Raw genomic sequence first — 13,208 nt, forward strand, 5'->3', positions numbered from 1 at the left:
CTTTCTTCCAATGGATAGTCTTTCCTCCTTTATCGAATATTAGTTGCCCATAAAGTTCAGGGTCCACTTCTGGATTCTCTATTCTGTTCCACTGATCCATGTGTCTGTTTTTGTGCCAGTACCACACTGTCTTGATGACCACAGCTTTGTAGTACAACCTGAAATCTGGCATTGTGATGCCCCCAGATATGGTTTTCTTTTTTAAAATTCCCCTGGCTATTCGGGGTCTTTTCTGATTCCACACAAATCTTAAAATAATTTGTTCTAACTCTCTGAAGAAAGTCCATGGTATTTTGATAGGGATTGCATTAAACGTGTAAATTGCCCTGGGTAACATTGACATTTTCACAATATTAATTCTGCCAATCCATGAGCATGGAATATTTTTCCATCTCTTTGTGTCTTCCTCAATTTCTTTCAGAAGTGTTCTATAGTTTTGAGGGTATAGATCCTTTACATCTTTGGTGAGATTTATTCCTAGGTATCTTATGCTTTTGGGTGCAATTGTAAATGGGATTGACTCCTTAATTTCTCTTTCTTCAGTCTCATTGTTAGTGTATAGAAATGCCACTGACTTCTGGGCATTGATTTTGTATCCTGCCACGCTACCGAATTGCTGTATGAGTTCTAGCAATCTTGGGGTGGAGACTTTTGGGTTTTCTATGTAGAGTATCATGTCATCGGCGAAGAGAGAGAGTTTGACTTCTTCTTTGCCAATTTGAATGCCTTTAATGTCTTTTTGTTGTCTGATTGCTGAGGCTAGGACTTCCAGTACTATGTTGAACAGCAGTGGTGAGAGTGGACATCCCTGTCTTGTTCCTGATCTTAGGGGAAAGGCTCCCAGTGCTTCCCCATTGAGAATGATATTTGCTGTGGGCTTTTCATAGATGGCTTTTAAGATGTCGAGGAATGTTCCCTCTATCCCTACACTCTGAAGAGTTTTGATCAGGAATGGATGCTGTATTTTGTCAAATGCTTTCTCTGCATCCAATGAGAGGATCATATGGTTCTTGGTTTTTCTCTTGCTGATATGATGAATCACATTGATTGTTTTACGGGTGTTGAACCAGCCTTGTGTCCCAGGGATAAATCCTACTTGGTCATGGTGAATAATTTTCTTAATGTACTGTTGGATCCTATTGGCCAGTATCTTGTTGAGAATTTTTGCATCCATGTTCATCAGGGATATTGGTCTGTAATTCTCCTTTTTGGCGGGGTCTTTGTCTGGCTTTGGAATTAAGGTGATGCTGGCTTCATAGAACGAATTTGGAAGTACTCCATCTCTTTCTATCTTTCCAAACAGCTTTAGGAGAATAGGTATGATTTCTTCTTTAAACGTTTGATAAAATTCTCCTGGGAAGCCATCTGGCCCTGGACTCTTGTGTCTTGGGAGGTTTTTGATGACTGCTTCAATTTCCTCCCTGGTTATTGGCCTGTTCAGGTTTTCTATTTCTTCCTGTTCCAGTTTTGGTAGTTTGTGGCTTTCCAGGAATGCGTCCATTTCGTCTAGATTGCCTAATTTATTGGCGTATAGCTGTTCATAATATGTTTTTAAAATCGTTTGTATTTCCTTGGTGTTGGTAGTGATCTCTCCTTTCTCATTCATGATTTTATTAATTTGAGTCTTCTCTCTCTTCTTTTTAATAAGGCTGGCTAATGGTTTATCTATCTTATTAATTCTTTCAAAGAACCAACTCCTGGTTCTGTTGATCTGTTCCACAGTTCTTCTGGTCTCGATTTCGTTGAGTTCTGCTCGAATCTTTATTAACTCCCTTCTTCTCTTGGGTGTAGGATCTATTTGCTGTTTTTTCTCTAGCTCCTTTATGTGTAAGGTTAGCTTTTGTATTTGAGTTCTTTCCAGTTTTTGAATGGATGCTTGTATTGCGATGTATTTCCCCCTTAGGACTGCTTTTGCTGCATCCCAAAGATTTTGAACGGTTGTATCTTCATTCTCATTAGTTTCCATGAATCTTTTTAATTCTTCCTTAATTTCCTGGTTGACCCTTTTATCTTTTAGCAGGATGGTCCTTAACCTCCATGTGTTTGAGGTCCTTCCAAACTTCTTGTTGTGATTTAGTTCTAATTTCAAGGCATTATGGTCCGAGAATATGCAGGGGACAATCCCAATCTTTTGGTATCGGTTCAGACCCGATTTGTGACCCAATATGTGGTCTATTCTGGAGAAAGTTCCATGTGCGCTTGAGAAGAGTATGTATTCAGTTGAGTTTGGATGTAAAGTTCTGTAGATATCTGTGAAATCCATCTGGTCCAGTGTATCATTTAAAGCTCTCGTTTCTTTGGAGATGTTTTGCTTAGAAGACCTATCGAGTATAGAAAGAGCTAGATTGAAGTCACCAAGTATAAGTGTATTATTTTCTAAGTATTTCCTCACTTTGGTTAATAATTGATTTATATATTTGGCAGCTCCCACATTCGGAGCATATATATTGAGGATTGTTAAGTCCTCTTGTTGAATAGATCCTTTAAGTATGATATAGTGTCCCTCTTCATCTCTCACTACAGTCTTTGGGGTAAATTTTAGTTTATCTGATATAAGGATGGCTACCCCTGCTTTCTTTTGAGGACCATTCGAATGGTAAATGGTTCTCCAACCTTTTATTTTCAGGCTGTAGGTGTCCTTCTGTCTAAAATGAGTCTCTTGTAGACAGCAAATAGATGGGTCCTGCTTTTTTATCCAGTCTGAAACCCTGCGCCTTTTGATGGGGTCATTAAGCCCGTTCACATTCAGAGTTACTATTGAGAGATATGAGTTTAGTGTCATCATGATATCTATTCAGTCTTTGTTTTTGTGGACTGTTCCACTGAACTTCTTCTTAAAGGGGAATTTTAAGAGGCCCCCTTAAAATTTCTTGCAGAGCTGGTTTGGAGGTCACATATTCTTTTAGTTGCTGCCTGTCTTGGAAGCTCTTTATCTCTCCTTCCATTTTGAATGAGAGCCTTGCTGGATAAAGTATTCTTGGTTGCATGTTCTTCTCATTTAGGACCCTGAATATATCCTGCCAGCCCTTTCTGGCCTGCCAGGTCTCTGTGGAGAGGTCTGCTGTTACCCTAATACTCCTCCCCATAAAAGTCAGGGATTTCTTGTCTCTTGCTGCTTTAAGGATCTTCTCCTTATCTTTGGAATTTGCAAGCTTCACAATTAAATGTCGAGGTGTTGAACGGTTTTTATTGATTTTAGGGGGGGATCTCTCTATTTCCTGGATCTGAATGCCTGTTTCCCTTCCCAGATTAGGAAAGTTTTCAGCTAGAATTTGTTCAAATACATATTCTGGCCCTCTGTCCCTTTCGGCGCCCTCGGGAACCCCAATTAAACGTAGGTTTTTCTTCCTCAGGCTGTCGTTTATTTCCCTTAATCTATCTTCATGGTCTTTTAATTGTTTGTCTCTTTTTTCCTCAGTTTCCCTCTTTGCTATCAACTTGTCTTCTAGGTCACTCACTCGTTCTTCCACCTCGTTAACCCTCGTCGTTAGGACTTCTAGTTTGGATTGCATCTCATTCAATTGATTTTTAATTTCTGCCTGATTAGCTCTAAATTCTGCAGTCATGAAGTCTCTTGAGTCCTTTATACTTTTTTCTAGAGCCACCAGTAGCTGTATAATAGTGCTTCTGAATTGGCTTTCTGACATTGAATTGTAATCCAGATTTTGTAACTCTGTGGGAGAGAGGACTGTTTCTGATTCTTTCTTTTGAGGTGAGGTTTTCCTTCTAGTCATTTTGCTCAGTGCAGAGTGGCCAAAAGCAAGTTGTATTGGGAAAAAGAGAAAAAGAGAGGAGAGAAAGAAGGAAAGAAAAGAGAAAGAGAATAAAAAAGGGAAGAAAAAGAAAAAAAAAACGAAAAAAAAAAAAAAAGAAGAAAAAGAGAAAGAAAAAGAAAGGAGAAAAAAAAGGGGGTGGGGGAAGGAAACAAATCAAAAAGCAAAACAAAACAAAAACAAAAACAAACAAACAAAAAAAGAACCACCGGGGAGTATCTTCTGATTCTGTGTACTTTAAGTCCCTTGGCTTCTCCTGGAAGTTGTCCGTCTAGCTGGTGTTCTGGGGGAGGGGCCTGTTGTGCTGATTTTCAGGTGTTAGCAGTTGGGGGAGCTGCTGTGCCCCTGCCTGGTGCAGGGCTTAGTGGGGGTTGTTTACCCCGTGAGGCCGCAGGAGGAACAGCCCCAGTGGCGGGGCAGCTCTGGAAACCTGGGTTCAGCTCCGGCAGGAACTCCGTCTGCAGGGCCTGGAGGCTCCGGGGCGGGGCCGCTGATGTGCTCAGCTGGGGCAGGAGCGTCCTTGCTGTCCTGGGCCCTCCCGGCCTCTGCCTGTCCCGGGGGAGGCCGGATCCTGGGCTGTGTCCCGGCGCCCTGTGCTCCGGAGCCTGCGCTGGTGGATTCGCCTCCCGGGCCGCGCAGCCCCCTCCGTGGAGCCGCCGCCCGAGCCCCTCCGAGCTGCTCCTGGAACCGCGCAGCCCCCTCCGCACGGAGCCTCTTCCTCTGCCCGAGCCCCTCCGAGCTGCTCCCGGGGCCGCGCAGCCCCCTCCGCGGAGCCGCCGCCCGAGTCCCTCCGAGCTGCTCCGGGTCCCGCCGGGTCCCGCCGTGCGCGCTGCAGCCCTTAGGGAGCTCGGCGCACTCTCCTGGGCGCGCAGTTGCTCTGTTACTGTCCCCGGGAGCCCGAGGGCATCCCCGCCCTCCTGGGTCCTGCTCCAACTCCCCGCGAGCCCCTTTCCGCCCGGGAAGGTCGGTGCAGCTCCTCCTCCTCCGGGACGGGGCTCTCCTGTCCTGGGGACACTCGCCCCGGCCTCAGCCCGGCTCCTCGCGGGTCCCCTCCCCCTTGGAGGCCTTTGTTCCTTTATTTCTTTTTCCTCGTCTTCCTACCTTGATAGAAGCGCGAGCTCTTCTCACTGTAGCATTCCAGCTGGTCTCTCTTTAAATCTCAGGCCGAATTCATAGATTTTCAGGATAATTTGAAGGTTTTCTAGGTAGTTTGGTGGAGACAGGTGATTTGGGGACCCTACTCTTCCGCCATCTTGCTCCTCCCCCCACAAGTCTAGATCCAAAATTTTAATAGCAAACCTGGCTTATCTGCATAGACATGTAAAGAGACTAGAGGAGAAAATAAGACAAGTTGAAGTCATAGCATAATTTTATACTTGACGTATAAAGTAACCCACAACTTCATCTCCTTAAAGGATAAAATGACAAGAATAGCTCTCTAAGAGCGTTGTTTTCCAATTACCTTATTTATTGAGAATAAAACACAATCAGAGAAAATCAGATATTTCCAAAACATAGATGACAAAGGCAGAGAAACTTGTAGAAATACAGAATAAATAAGTGACATTTAGGTCTGCTTTCCAAAGTACACTTTCAGTGAAAGCCAAACAAATTTATAGATCATCCAAGATTTCCTTGCTTCAAATAAAACTGCAGAAAGGCTATTCAATAGTAAATAATGGATTAGAGACAAGGCTCTTGACTTTGAGGTTCAAAAGATCCTTAAATGAGAATACATACCTAGTAAGAGATAAACGATTAAAATCATCCCAAGACCAGTCTCTATCAGCCAAGGTAGAGCATTAGAGCTTTCAAGAGACAGGAGAATAATTATGTTTACTTACTGCAAGTTTTGATGGTGGAGTAAAGGAGCCAAGGTGTCTGGAAAGCACAATCAGGAATCAGGTTCTGCGTATATATTCTTGGGATGGCTTTCAAAAAGTATAACTGGTTATGTGCACAGATTTAGATGTGATTACATGTACAGGGTTTTTGTGTATGTGTGTGTAAAAGAGATGAGGTGGAGGAGAGAATTGGGGTGGAATGTGGGTGGCAACAGTCAGAGCATATTGAGGTTACAACTAAGCAGAAATTAGGTTAGAATAATTCGTGATTGCTATCAGGATCCTTAGCTGGTACCTAGGCAGAAGGTATAGAGTTATGTTAGAACTATGGTTGAAACTGGGCGTAAGGAAGCAGTTGGGGCGGTTTCAGTTCACTTCACTCAGGGATCAGGCAAGAATGCCTATGAACATGTTTGCCAATCCTTAGATACACACAAAGTTAAGGTCCATCAAACTGGAACAGAGACTAGGCAATTGTAGGGTGACTGTGGCAAGGGATTAAGGCTATATGTAGACCTCTGAGTCATGGTTATTGCTCCTATCTTCATATTAGAAGGCAATTAATATGCAAAATCATGAATTTTACTAACATTCTATATGATGGTGGTTATCATCATACAGATGATTTTGTTTTCTCTTTTCTTTATGAAATTTACCACAAGATTCATTTGATTTATATATAGATTTGCAAAATTTCGTTAAAGAATTTTTCAGCAATAATCCTGTTTTGAACCTTGATAGATCTTTGTAATTTTCTTGTAATACTTGCATTATGACATGTAATAAAGTTGGTTGTTTATCAATTTGGTCTACAAAAACATTGTTATATTAACTCCACAAGAAGAAGAATTTGTTTAGTTACAGTAAAGGAAAATACATTTATAAACACACAAATATATATGTAGATAAATTTTCATGAAATTTTAGACAATATTATAAAGTTGTAACCACAAACAGTTTTACCACCAAGAAAAAGCAACTATTAAAATGGTAGTGGAACTTATTGTAGTCTACTTCAAAATATAACTAAGCTATTTTGTAGCCTGCTTCTTTCATTTGATAATATATGTATGACAAGAAATGTAATGTGTGTGTGTTCATGAGAGATTGAGGCAGAAATGACACCATGGGGCCGCGCAACTGGGCAGCTAGCAAAAGTGGGTGTAAGAGCAGAAGTAGCCAGCTAGAGCGGAGAGCTTGTCAGGGACCGAGCTTATTGGTGAGGCAGTGGTAGCGGTTTGGCAGGTGGCTTCAGGCTTCCGGGGGTCTGGGTAGCTGAGGTGCTGATCCTGCTGGAGGTGAAGAACTGCATCATCAAGGAGCCACTGGCACTCAAGTTCATGGTCACAGAGGCCAGTAACAAACCAGAAGCAGTAGAAGTAACATTTGCAGATTTCGATGGAGTCCTCTATCATATTTCAAATCCTAATCCTGTTGGTCTGTATTTCTTTGAAATTCTACAAGAAACTTCAGGCACATGGTGCTGATGAGTTATTAAAGAGAGTGTATGGCAGTTTCTTGGTAAATCCTGAAGGAGGATACCATGTCTCTTTGCTATATGACCTTGAAAATCTACCAGCATCCAAGGATTCCATTGTGTATCAGGCTGACATGTTGAAATAAAATTGTTTTTAGTCAACCCAGGTGGCTCAGTGGTTTAGCGCCACCTTCAGCCCAGGGCCTGATCCTGGAGACCCAGGATCAAGTCCCACATCAGACTCCCTGCATGGAGCCTGCTGCTCCCTCTGCCTGTGTCTCTCTCTGTCTCTCATAAATAAATAAATAAATAAATAAATAAATAAATAAATAAAATCTTTAAAAAATTGTTTTTGCCTCTGTCTTGGAGAAATTCTTCAAATTTCAAGAAGAGGGCAAGGAAGGAGAGAACTGGGCAACTATCCATTAGAGGGATGATGAGACCATATATGGTGAGTGTAAACAGGATGGAGTCACAGTAGTCTTCACAATTTTTAAGGATGATGATGGTGTGGTCATTGGAAAAGTGTTCATGCTGCAGTTCAAAGGACACAGAGCCAGCCACACAGCCCCACAGGTCCTCTAGCCACAAGGAATCTCCTTTGGAGCTGAAAGACATCAGTGCTGCCGAGGGCAACAACACTTTCTACATGACCTTCATGCTGTTCCCTTGCTACACCAGTGCTGGGGATAACACCACCAACTTGCTCCACATGTTTCAGGATTATCTTCTTTACCGCATCGATTACTCTAAGGCCTATATTCACACACATATGAGGCAAAAACATCCGACCTCCTCAAGGTACTGAACCATGCATGCTCAGATGCTGAGAAAAAAGAAATGAAAACAATCACAGGGAAGACATTTTCATCCCACTAACTCCTGGGAGCTGTAAGAGGAGGCAGCTGGCAACTGAAGGCTGCAATACTTGCTACTGGATAATCTTAGCTTTTCATGTTGCACCACTTTAGGTTCTTAAGGGATTCTCTGTTTTGGTTCCATTTTTTACCCATTTGGAAAATAATTTGCAGAAACAAACTGTGCTTGCAAGAACTTCATTGTTCTCAAGAATTAAAAAAAGAATTCCATTTGATCAATTTTACTCCTTTTCTTTACCTTCCTTCCCTCACTCCCCTTCCCTTCTACCCTCCTTTCCAAGCTGTTTCCCTTGGCAATATGTTACTGCTAATGAGTTGCAGGATAATGCAATCTTAACTTGTTTTCTCCTAAATATTTGAGTTTGAAACTCCTATATCTAAAGAAATTTGGTTGAGGTCATTAATAAAGAAAATCTATCTTAAAAAAAGTAATGAGTTGGGCAGCCCCGGTGGCGCAGCGGTTTAGTGCCGCCTGCAGCCCAGGGCTTGATCCTGGAGACCCGGGATCAGGTCCCGCATCGGGCTTCCTGCGTGGGGCCTGCTTCTCCCTCTGCCTGTGTCTCTGCCTCTCTCTCGCTCTCTCTAAATGAATAAATAAATAAAATCTTTTAAAAAAAAGTAATGAGTTAAGAAGAAATCTTTAATGAAGTATATATGTATATGAATATATAAAATAACAGACATATATCATCTGTATACTTATATTTCACACACATGTAAATATGCATGAAAACAGTGGAGTTTCATTATGATTCCATAACTTCTCATGGAAAGAGCTAAAAGCAAAGAAGAAACAACATATCTAGTATAATTGGGAAAAACCACAAGCCAAAACCACAGATCCTGAAAATTAAGGATCCGATTGAAGGACAATTTCATAATCTCACATATCTGTAAAATGCAGACATGCAGAATTTTGGAAAGGAGCACCTTTAATTGTTAATGACCCTTAAATTATACAGCTCATACTTAGGAGTGTAGAAATCAAAGCAAGAAGAAGAGAGCATCACTTTGTGGGCAACAGATGCATTAAGTGCACAAAAATCAGTATGCCTAAATGTACGTTATTTTTCAACTGTTCAGTCTGTTATCTAAGAGAAATGACGTGGAAGCAAGGCTAAACATATTCAAAAAGGTACAAGAAGGGGATCCCTGGGTGGCGCAGCGGTATAGCGCCTGCCTTTGGCTCAGGGCGCGATCCTGGAGACCCGGGATCGAATCCCACGTCAGGCTCCCAGTGCATGGAACCTGCTTCTCTCTCTGCCTGTGTCTCTGCCTCTCTCTCTCTCTCTGTGACTATCATAAATAAATAAAAATTAAAAAAAAAAAGAAAAAAAAAGGTACAAGAAGATACTTGAATTTCAGCTTTACAGATGTTAAGCAATGTCAGTAATGGCAGGTAAACCATAAAGTATCAAAGTGCTTATTGTGTTTCAGTGGTATTGAATGGATCATGAAACCAAAAGAAAAAAAATTCCTTTTTCTATGTCGGTTTATGTTCAATGAAGTGTAGCTCAATGGATATCATTGTTGAGTACTAAGTAAGAGACATGAAGAATGAGACCTATGAAGGTTATAGGCAATGCTTTAAAACCTACACACAAGAACAACTAATTAGAAGTTTCATATGGAAGCCAAAAACAGAAGCCCTTAAAACTGGATGATTCGTTTTTCTGAATAAAGCAGAACAAATGAAACAGAAAAAATATATGCATATTTAACGTTTTGATGGAATGAAACTCCTCTGAAATAAAAGAATACATGAATGTGTAGACTGAGTTCTCTCACTGTGTGCCAGGAAAAAAAATGAACAAAGAATGATGCCTAGATGTCAAAACCTGATGAATTTGTTGGGCTACATGCATAAAAAAAGTCCCACAGACATTCAAAGGGAATGACAAGGTACTTTACTAAATGAGGGAAATCAAGAATTTACCTTATTTTGGATTTGTTTTATTTTTTTCTCATGGTTAGACTGTGTGTGTTTCTGCTAGGACCATAGGGTTAAGATACCATTTTATCACATAATATCAAGGGAATATGCTATTGATATGCTTTATCACCGTTGCTGTTCATCTTGATCACCTGGCTGAAATAGTGTTTGTCAGATTTCTTCAGCATAAGTGATGCTTTCTTCCTTTTTTCCATACTGTATTCTGGAAATCAGTCACTGTGTGCTGCCCACACTTAAAAAGAATTAGGAATTATACTTCTTTTCCTTAAGGATGGAGTATCTACAAAAAAAAAAAAAATTCGGAATTCTTTTCCATGCTAGATTGGTCTCTTCTCTCCTATCTATCTATCTATCTATCTATCTATCTATCTATCTATCCACTCATTCATTCACTAATTGGTTTACATAAGTATGGACTCATTTATATTTGTCTTACATTTTGGTTGTAATTCAATACTAATTCTTTTTGTTGTTATTGCTTGAATTTTTCCAGCTTTATCAACGGGTTTTTTTTCAGTTGATTCCTGGCCTTTTCACATTATTGTGGTTCATCTGTTTGTTTAGCACTTTCTAACTTTCTAGCACACAAGACGTTCCAAATTTGTCATGTGTATTTCCTGCCCTAGTACTAGCATCAGCCATTTCTCTGAGGAGTCCAGGTTTCTTTTGTTGGAAAATGGTATTAGAAATTAAAATCTGGGGCAGCCCGGGTGGCTCAGCGGTTTAGCACCGCCTTTGGCCTAGGTTGTGGTCCTGGAGACCCGAGATCGAGTCCCACGGCAGGCACCCTGCATGGAGCATGATTCTCCCTCTGCCTGTGTCTCTACCTCTCTCTCGCTCTGTGTCTCTCATAAATAAATAAATGAAATTAAAAAAAAGAAATTAAAATCTGGATGCTAAGGTGTGATTGTTACAACTATAAATTCTAAGTCCTCTCAGATAACAGAGCTAGGAAATATATGTATGTTTAGTTACCTGTGTACATACACAAATCTATATTTCTATATTAAACTACACAAGTTCATACCAATGTCTCCTACTCTACTCAATTACCATATAAATGATTCTAGCCTCCTCTCATTATTTATCTGTAACCTCACACTCCAATAATGAAAAGCCTGACACCCACCATTCACCATTCATTAATTTTATTGTTCAACTCCTAGATGTGTTGTAGATTGGTTTCAGATTCCATTAATTTTGAAACCTATGTGGGACACTTCCTTATTCTCCATCTCTTTAAGTGAGGTTTTATACATTTATATTCTTTTGTCACATTCTGCATTTTGTCTGAGGTCTCCCAATCTATTGCATGGTTTTTTAAATTGTTTCATTCATTAGGATGTAAAGTTCCATAATTTTGGTGATAATTGGCATCATATACTTACTATTGCAGTGTCATACAGAACTTAAAATTTAACTGCATGCTATGAGTTTATTAAATTAGTATTTATTATGTGCAGCACATTAGGCCAAATGATGAACCGTTGTTCAATAGTTTGCAATAGAAATGTATGTAGAGAAGTTTATTTTTCATAGGTCTTTCAGTTTCTGCTGGTCTGAGACAATATTTCATCACGTTTGAAGGATAATTTCACTGGTTACAGGACTCTTGGCTGATTCCTTTCGTTTTTTTTCCCTCTTTCACACCATTTTCTTCTTTCTTACATGGTTTCTAAAGAGCAGTTTCTTATAATTTTTTCTGTTCCTCTTTAGGTAATGTTCCTACCCCTGCTCCAATTTCTTTGTTTTTGTCTTTGTCTTTGATTTTGTATGATTTGAATATATCTAGGTGTTCAATTTTTGGGTGTTTATCCTGCTTGGTCATTTCTGATCTTCTAGATCTGTGGTTTGATTTTTCTCATCAATTTCAGAAAAATTATTGGTTATTAGTTCTTTGAGTATTTCTTCTGAATTGTTTCTTTCTTTTCCTTGTGTTTTTCGAGTACCTGTATGTTACACACTTTGAAATTCATCCCACTGATCTTGGATATTCTGGGGATTTGTTTGTCAACTCTTTATTTCAGTTTGGGAAGTTTCTTTTGATCTATATGTAAGTTCACTGATTTCATGCTCAACCATTTCCAGTCTACCGATTAGCTCATAATAGACATTCTTAATTGCTTATGTGGTATTTGATTTCTAGCATTTTCTTTTCTTTTTCTCTTAGAGTTTCCATCTTTTGCCTATATTACCCATATGCTCTTGCATGCTATCTACTTTTTCCATTGGCGCTTTTAATATATTTATCATTAAGTTTCCTATCTGATAATTTAATCATATGTGTCATATCTCAGTGTAGTTTGAAGCTTTTCAGTCTGTTTTTTTTCTTGCTTTTTAGAATTCTTTTTAATTTTTTGCTTAAAACTGGATATTTTGTATCAAATAATAGGAATGGAGGTACGTAGTCCTTTAAAATGAAGATTCATGCTCACCTGGCTCATTATTAGACTTTTTAATTAGATTATTTAATGTTTCATGTTTACTGTTTTCTGTAGGTGTATGTGACCAAGGCTTCAAATTTCTCTAGTGCTCTTGTTTTGGTCTCCCTTATTCACTTTGGAATTCCCGAAGTACTAATACTAATAGAATCTGTGTCTTTCAACTTTTTCATCTGCAGTCCACTATTACTGTGGAGCCCTGTTGATGTGGTGATAAGTTCTGTACACCTCTGTCCCATGTCTCTAGACTATGACTTTCACAAGTGTTTCTCTGCTGGTGCTGTTCTCTCCCTTTATGTAACAGTAAAGCTACAGAAGCCTGAGGTAGGAGGAATGTCCTTTCTTCACCAGGCATAAGGTTATGTTAAAGTCTTTTTTTGTGAAAATACTATTTCTTGCAAATAAGGCTCTGGATATATTTCACAACAATTCATCTTCCTCAATTCCTGCCAGAATCATTAGTGGATCTTTGGGGAATTTCACCAGGACAACATGGTAGGATTACTAGAAGTAAAAACAAGGAAAATGTGGGGTTCCTTCTCAGACTGTGGCTTCCAGCAGTTTCTCACTCTGACAGTAGTCAATACTCAGCCTCCAACAATTCATCAAAATTATCATGTAAGTGTTCCTACAAGTTACAGTTCCAGCAGCTTCTGTATCAAGTAAGCATATCTTGTTTGTGACTTTCTGCGTTTGCCTGACTTTCAGATTTCAGGAGAGAGGTTTTTCCTGTCACCTCAGTTCAATGATAGGTCCAAGAAAAGTAGGTTTTAAGATATTTAGCTTATTCATGTAAGGATGGGATAGCAACTTCCACACTCTTTACATATTGGAGCTAAAA

The 13,208-nt window shown here is 39.8% G+C and overlaps 1 pseudogene; it reads left to right on the top strand.

Moving 5' to 3' along the window:
- Window positions 1-6,743: 6,743 nt before the first annotated feature.
- On the top strand, window positions 6,744-7,973 carry LOC100682673 (annotated as a pseudogene).
- Window positions 7,974-13,208: the final 5,235 nt, after the last annotated feature.

The sequence above is a fragment of the Canis lupus genome, chromosome X (assembly GCF_011100685.1).
Source record: "Canis lupus familiaris isolate Mischka breed German Shepherd chromosome X, alternate assembly UU_Cfam_GSD_1.0, whole genome shotgun sequence".
Classification (NCBI taxonomy): Eukaryota; Metazoa; Chordata; class Mammalia; order Carnivora; family Canidae; genus Canis; species Canis lupus.